Raw genomic sequence first — 8899 nt, 5'->3', positions numbered from 1 at the left:
TTTAAGCGTCGCACGCACTTTGTTAAGTTAAATGTACGGCTCAAGTAATTGGGTCTACAAGAATTGCCAGAGTTGCGTTTCTAGCGTGGCGGCATCAAGTGACCGCTGTATTATGGTGTACCGTTGAAAGGGGAAATTGCGAACTGGAGATCATTTCTTTCTCGACAACTGCGCGGGGATGTAACACATTTACAGTCACTGCTCACAGTGACACCTCTAGTCTTCTGTCACCACAAAGCACTACGATGCGCATGTCAAACTGATGCATAAGTGCACGAGATGTAAAGATTCGCGGCCACAATTTACGTACCACAAAAATTTAAGCATCGTTGCCGCCACAGTAAAAAAAGAATGCTTGAAAGCGTAATGAGCGGTGTTGGTTTCTTTCAACCGTAAACATATTTCTCTGCGCATTAACGAGTAGAACACTAAGAATAATTGAATGGTTTCTCATACTGCCATCGAGTTTTTCATCATGCCACCATCATTCACCAAGATTCCATCATACCGCCGTCATCCAGCTTGTTAACCAAGCCATCCACTAAACATGTCTTGAAACGCAACCATCAGCCGGCATTCACCACAGTCGCCCCCATTGGCTCGCCACCACCACTACCATCTGCCACCATTTTGTTCACTCTCGCAGTCATCAGCCATTATGACCACTACAGCTTCCACCATATCTGCTATCATTTCCACCATATGCAGTATTATTTACACCACATCCACCAACGATACCAGCATCCAGCAGCCCAAGATTTTCAATAGGGGTATTATCAGTGAGGTCCTTGTCGACTATAAGACGCGAGTTTTCTTTCCTTTATACTTCGGTTTCCAGTACGGTCCTGCCCTGTGTTTTTGCTTTCTGCCGTTTGCGTAGTGCTATGCTTCGCCATGAATACATGCTTTCTCACCCAGAACTTTGCGTTACTTCATAAGCTGTGGCTTGCGGAGTACGCAAGACGGAATTATAGTAAGGCGAAAGCCTTCAATCGCACCCTTTCGTTTTTTTAGAGGTGCATTAGAAGGGAACGCGCACATCGCCTTTCCTTCTAATGCACCTCTCTGTTCGTCTGTCTGTACATCCCTGCTTTCGTCTCTCCGTCCATGCGTCCTTCCGTCTGTCTGTGCGTCCGTGGTTCCGTCCAGCCGTGCGTTCATCCGTGAGTTGGTCTGTCTCTTCGTCTGTGCATCTGTACTTCTGCCCATCCGTCCGTGCGTCTCTCCAAGCACCCATGAGTTTATGTATGCTCCCATTCGTCCGTCTGTGTGTCCATCCGGCCGAACAGACGGATGGATGGATTGCTGATGTGCTGTGATTTTTTAAAGCTGTGTCGGTGCTCTTGCCGATACATTTATATGAATTGTATCGTATTCTCAGGTGGACGTTGTGTGCCTCTCGCAAAAGCCAAAGTATATAATTTGTGTTTTTTGGAACACAGGAACACTACATGATGTTTTTTTATTCCTTGTGCAGTTGATTATTTTGAATACACAACCTATAGTGACCGAGGATTCGAGCCGATTCGTCTGAACAACTTCGGCAGCGTTACGGAACCGTACGTTACTTCAGGTAGGAAGTCATTTTGTAACTATGTCCGCTTTGAGTAACAAAACCTTTATTTTTCATAAGTCTGCCAATGGCACCTAATGCAGTTATGCTTGGTACGTAAAGATGCGGGAATACTCACGGCATCTTAGTCACTGAACCATGATGATCTTTGTGGGCAGACTGACTAGCTACACATAAGAAGTCAAGAAGCAGTAAATGATCAGCACATTATTGGGTCACTCAGTAGCTAGCTCAAAGTGCCTCGAAAGTTTCCGCAAATAAATGTAAATAACGAACAGCTCAGCCTAGAGAGTGTTTATGTGATGATATACACAAATCAAATCAGGGTTATGGTAGAACCATTAGGCGCATTTATTATTTCAACGTGATTTGTCCTTCACAAAATTATTGGTAACAAGGAATGCTATTGTCCCTGCATGCCCGTTGCGTGAGCTGTATACCCTGATTTTTTGCGAACGTTACAAGATACCATTAACCAGAATACACAAAAAGTGATGGCGTAACTGTAACAAGTATACTTATTGGTTCAAGCGCCTGTAAATAAATGACCTGGTGATGTAAAAGACGAGGATACCTATTGCTAAAGATAGCTATTGATCGTAAACGTAAAAATAGCTATTGGTCATTCTTACCAATACTTAGACTACTTAAACTCCATGGTAGCCAGTGCAATCAAAAATCATTTAACACATCCAGTTGCTTCTAGATGACTAATATGTACTGAACTGTTACACACGTGGGGCAATAAAAATGTTTAAAATGCTAAGTTCATTTTATTTTTATTTATTTTTTATTTAATACATACTGCGGACCACACTTCGGTCCAAGAAGAAGGGCATGGTGTAATGCAAAGAGAAATACAATACACACAAAAAAACAAAAAAAACAGTGCACAGTTACTCAGTATCGCAAGTACTACATCCGATTGTCTGGTTCCAGTCTGAAATGATGCGTGGAAAAAATGAAAATTTGAACGTGTCCGTTTTCACGAAGTACGAAGTTAGTGCATTTGGTTGGCGATGTTTTGTCGGTCTTGTGTTTAATAGAGAAAGAAAAGGGGTTGGATCAAGGGAAAGTTTGCGATTATATAAAAGAGACAGAAAATCAAGGCGGGACTTCTTTCTACGATCCTGAAGGGAAGGAATATTATTAGCTAGCATCAGGTCTGTGGGGGAGTCCGTTCGCAAAAACCTAGAATAAACAAACCGAATGGCCTTCCGCTGAATCCTTTCAAGTTTTTAACGTTTTGTTTAGTATGGCTGTTTAGTATGTTTAGTATGTTTAGTATTTCCAGATTGTTTTGTCGCAGCGTCCCAATTTAACCAGACACCTCTTCACCAAACCCACAAAAGTACTCGTTAGATAACATGCCAGAAGGTGCTGTAAAAAGAACAAGACGCTACACGTTTACAAGTCCAGCAGATACCCAGAGACAGCGTTCTCTTGCCATCGACCTGCTCCTTGGTTTTCTCAGTTGTGTTAGTAAAAATTAAATTGGTGCGCTGTACTTTCGCGTCGATTAACAAAAGCTCAACAAGATCACAACGAAAGAAGCTTATGTTCTGCCCGGAAGAGGCGATTGTTCGCATCGTATGCACAACGCACGATAATTCTCTTGTGTGGATTTGCGGATTCATTATAGTAGACTATCATTAAAAGAAACCTGAAAGAGCCAGGAAAATCTGTTCAAATTAACAGGAGTTTTGTTTACTGAGAGATGAATAAGGCTGCAAAATGGAAGTAGAAAATCAATTGTGTTAGAGGCACTTGTTCCCCTTAAGCAGCTGTTCTCTTTAACAGATTTACATTTACTGAGGGTCTTCTGTAGCCGCAAATTGTAGTTCACCAGTATGACTACAAAAGTACCATTTTTTGTCACCAGTCTTGGTAAGTTATCACACTATAAAACAGTTAGAGATGGCATTGCACGTTCTTTCTTTCGCGCAGCTCCAACGAAAATATGTAGGCGCCTCATGAACACTAGCACTTCCCTACATTTAAACAGACTGTGGATTTCTGCCTTCGGACCTTAGACTTTGAAAATGTGAAAAGCTTTTAAAACAGGTCAAGGTAAAAGTTGTGTCGTACCATCTAGAAAAAAAAAATTGGCCCCGTATCTGCATGTAGTCTGCAAATGTCGTCTAAACACGACAGTCTTGCGTGTGGAGAAAGTGAGCAAAACATTTGTTTGGTGTTCTTCGCAAGAAAATTGGTGATTGGTATCTCGGAGGCGCTGCGTTAGTACCTCGAGCGTGCAGCGGACGCGAATGAGCGCATCACGTCAGATCGTACGTGAGACATGAGCACCATCTGGCAGTTTTTTTTTTAACAAAGCGCATGGCCTTGAGACGGGCGTGCACTCCCGCATCAGAGGTGATAAGATGTAAAACACAAAGCGACGTGTAGGTGCTACCACAATGTCGTCTTAGCAAACCGTTGGAAACACTCACTTGTTCGTGCAAGCGTCGCATGGTTCACGCAGCGTTATTAACGCTACGGTCCTTAGAAATATTTACATACACCTTTTCTAGTAAAAGACGCAGATGCAGAATGTATACGTGTTTTTATGGTGCCACAGATATGCGCAATATATGCTTTTTAATTGACAATCGCACACGAATGAACGCTGTACCTTAAGCAACATTGGTGGGCGCTGCGGATGGAGTCGGCTGTTCGGGGTATCGGCTGGGGCTGTTTAAAGTACCTTGTTCACGTTAAAGGTGGACAAATCGACAAAGGAACAGACAGACAGACCAAAGTTTTTGCTTCGAAGGTCCCCAAGAAAGACTATCGTCTTTAAAAACGTCACTGCGCCCAAGTCTACAAAAAGTCGGCGCAAACTAGAGCGTATACACGTGGTCCTAAGCACCCCTAACAAACTTGGAAAGATTTGGCTGCCGTCCCAATAAACTTTATTAAAACAAATACCTCCTGAAAAGGGTAATGTAGCATATTACACAATGACCAGTTTGTACCATGCGCTTCCATTGTTTATATAATATCCCAATGGCATGTGGGCGAGTTTGAATAGGAGAGATGTCCCGCTGCCTAAATACCTGCCTTTTAGTGCCTTTTAATACTTTTAGTGCCAAATATGAGACCCATTTAGCTGCCCACTGTAAGGTTCGCAAGTTAACGCCTTTTCTTTATAAAAAAAACTTTTATGTTTATAAATACGGATGTCAGGGCTCAAGAAATCATGGAAACACTTTTTATTAGAAACCCTTGGGAGAGCTGTATCGGGGTACCAGATGTCAGAGTTCGTTTCATGAAAAGTGCATTCTACTTAGCTGTCAAGAAACTACAATCTCACCTAATAAATACAATGGAGGGCACAAACACTCCTTGCCAAAGCCCGTTGTGATACTAACGTAATTTACATTACTGACCAAGCTACACATATCTTCAGTTCAAGTTAAAATTGAACGTAAAATTGTGCAAGTATTCATATACTATACCCTGAGGAACCATCGAATGATGTATATGAAGCGCATTGCAAGACTTAAAAACGAGAGCACGACACTGACACAATAATTGAACGTTTGCCTCGTCTGCACCTGCATTGTTTTCAGAGTATTGGAGCGCCTTCATTTCGCTGTACACCAATAACACCTACACTTCTTCAGACTACATTTACTACAAGGAAGCTGCAATTCTGATTCTCAAGAAAATATACAAAAATATGGGCGAAGACAAGCTTCGATATCTGATCGCTTGGAAATTTTTCTCGCACCTGGTCCGGTTCACCAACCCCTACTTCTTTCTTGGTGATAGGCCTGCCAGTGAAGCCTGTTACGAGCACGTCAGAAATGTCATGGGTCTGGCTGTCATCAGTCCATTCTTGGTGTCAGGTGAGTATACTCTGCTGTGCACTGTTAGTAGCTTTCAGATGAGCAACGTCCTTCTATCATCGACGAAGTGGGCTTTTAAAACCTTACATAACTACACCGCGAAAGCCTTGATCTGCTGCGTGAGTCAGAGTGGTGTCAGTGAGCACCCACCGTATATCGACTGCTGATCAGGCATCCATCGTGAGCACGCTCAATTCAGCGTTTCGTCGTGGTTGTAGAGACGAGCTGTTGCTAACGTGAAAATTAGAAAACGAAGTAACCGTAACAGATCAGTCTTTTAGCTTTCTGTTGAAGGTACACTAATTAGAAAGAATTTTAAATGCGAAGCATTTCTTTGTAAACTTCGGTGACTTTGAGAGTATCTATCTATCTATCTATCTATCTATCTATCTATCTATCTATCTATCTATCTATCTATCTATCTATCTATCTATCTATCTATCTATCTATCTATCTATCTATCTATCTATCTATCTATCTATCTATCTATCTATCTATCTATCTATCTGTCTATCTATCCGACTACGACTTTTAGCTTTCCTGGCCATGTAGATAATGGTATCGATACCAAACTTGGTATGATATAACATGACTGCATGAAGAATATAACTGACTAGTCATAACATGGAAATCATGACAAGTATGCCATAAATGTCCAGATTTACATGTGGTCTTACTGCTCTTCCGGTGGTTTCATTCACATGATATGTTGTAAAACTGGTATGTTATGACACGACTGCAAGGCGAACACCAGCGACAGACCCTAACATCGAAATCATGACATGCGTGTCATGTAACATGACTACATGCCAAACTCATGATGTGCTCACGGTCGTTTCACCAGCTTTGCAAATACCAAATTTGGTATTACGGGAAGTGAATGGGTGATGAAGGTGTTTGACTGGTGCGAACTTGATAATCATGAGATGCGCGTCAAGTAACAACATGACTACATGCCATGCTCATGATGCGCTTGCAGCTGTTTCGCTATCTTCTTATGAACCAAATTCGGTATTACGGGACGTGTATGGATGACGAAGGTATGTGGCCTGGTGCAAACACGATTATGATGAGATTCGTGTTATGTACAAACATTACTATAGGCTACGATAATGAGCTTCACATGTTCCTTCACATGTACCAAACTTTGTATTACATGACGCGAAAGGACGACATAGGTAAATGACAAATCCAAACATGAGAATCATGACAATCGTGTCATTTACCAACATGACTACGTTCCACACTCATGAAGCGTTCGCGGCCATTTCGCTACCTTCACTTATGCCAAAGTTTTGTATTACGCAACGTGAATGGATGGCGAAGGAATCTGACTAGTGCAAACTTGATAATCATGATATACATGTCATGTAAGAACATTAAAATATGCCACACTCAAGGCACATATGCATTTCGTCGTGAGCCGGCACGCGTGCGCGCCGGCGTTTTTTTTCACGCGTTACGCCGGCGATGCCACGCCAGGTGCCGATATCACCCTAGTAGAGGTCAGTAAATCTGAAAACGGACCTTCATTGTTGATATGCATGCCATATACTCGAAGGCTTGCGCCGCGCTGCGTTGCTTTGACGCATGCGCGTCTGAGCGCACACAGTGACCCACCGTCACGAAAAGAGGAAGATGCGGTTCTGTCTATGTAACCTCGTCGGCGCGAAATGCTGCATGTTGCATTTCGCGCCGGTGGCCACCACGCTGCGCTAGCGGACGCTGGTGGCGCCGGTCTCTCCTGGCTTCACACTATAAGTGCTCGCCGCCCAGCCTGCGCATGCGTCAACGTTGCGTCGGAGTATATTGGGCCTTTCATCACGCGCTCGCCGCTGTTGCGCTAGCTCCACATGTACCAAATTTGGTATGACGGGAAGTGAATAGACGAAGAAGGTAAATGACACGTCTACGCCTGACAATCATAACATGTATTTTATGTAAAACATGACTACATATACACCGATAGCGTTTCGCGGTTGTTTCACTAGTTCCACATTTATCAAATTTGGTATTACGTGACGTGAATGGACAATGAATGCAATGTACACGTTTAAATATGACAATAATGTTATGAACTTTATGTAAAAATGACTAATGCTATGCTCATAGCACGTTTTTGGCCGTTTGGCTAGCTCCATATCTACCAATGTTGGTATCAGGTGACGTTATTAGATGACGAATGTAAATAAAACGTCCAAATATGATAATCATGACATGGCAGTCATGTACAGCATAACTTACCTCTGCCTCTTTACGTTGTGCTGATTTTTAAGTGATCTATCACCCTTCCTCACTCGTGCTTCGCATATAATCGATTCCCACTGCACGTGGGATCTTCCATTTTTTTGCCTTAGTAAGGTACTTCGCGAATAAGCCAAGAAGATGCTTTGTATGCCAAAAAGTGTTTGAAAACTTTGATGATTGATTTAAATGTTAGGTTGAACGTCCGAAATCACCATATGATTATGAGAGACGCCGCAGTGGAGGACTCCGGATATTTCGACCACCCGGGGTTTATTTTAACGCACACGCTTTGAAAACATATAGTGGTGACGCCTACCTGAAATAGGTGTGTAAATACACAGTTTCAGTTTTCTTCGTTGGACCAATGTCATTAAAATACAAAAAAACTCTCGTTGTACTCTTGTCCCATTATGCCCGGTGGTTTTGGCCGGAAATGTAGACATAAAATTTTGATCGATTTTTTTTGTTCTTAGTTCGTATGGTTTTACTGCCGCCCCAAGAACAAAAATATAATGTGTTTTGAGCACATCATCGGTATACAAGATTAATGGTGCCATGTCTTATATTAGGACACAAGGGCTTAGTATGTTTAAAGAAAATTATTGGAAGGTAAATAACTGCTATTTACTTTACCCTAACAGCCCGTCTAAAACAGTGTCTAAAATGTCGAAGAGCGGGTTTTAGTGCTCCCGATACTCAACTTCATGATGTACTCGAATGGTCATCGTCTAATAAGTGGACGCTTTAAACAACCAACCTCATAATAGGACACTGAACACTGTTTTGCAGTGCGAAAATTATTTACGGCCGTGTTTGAAAGGGCAAACTGATTTTACTGAATTTCATTTACTTCTAGCTCCCTCACGTACCGTTCATATAGTGCGAAAAAGAAATTCAAGTTCATTACGTACAATCTCGCTATTATAGACACCATATATATTAACTAAGAGATTTGGAACGGTTTGTTATCTATATTAACAAGAAATTGGGAACTTTCACAAGTGCTACAACCCCGGATTTTCTGGATGCATTTACAGTTTTGACAACTACTGAGCCCAAGTGTTCGATATTTAGGACACAAAGATTACCCATTCCTGCGGGTGACATTCCAGTGTTAGGGTAGACCCACTTTGTATGTAGGAAGTTGACATGTTGTAAAAAACTGGAAAAAACTTGTGAGCTATCGATATAATAGTTAGTCATCACACAACATCAAATATTCAGTTGC

This window comes from Rhipicephalus microplus, chromosome 3 (assembly GCF_043290135.1).
Source record: "Rhipicephalus microplus isolate Deutch F79 chromosome 3, USDA_Rmic, whole genome shotgun sequence".
Lineage (NCBI taxonomy): Eukaryota > Metazoa > Arthropoda > Arachnida > Ixodida > Ixodidae > Rhipicephalus > Rhipicephalus microplus.
The sequence above is the reverse complement of the archived record's forward strand: the minus strand, read 5'-3'. Positions refer to the sequence as shown.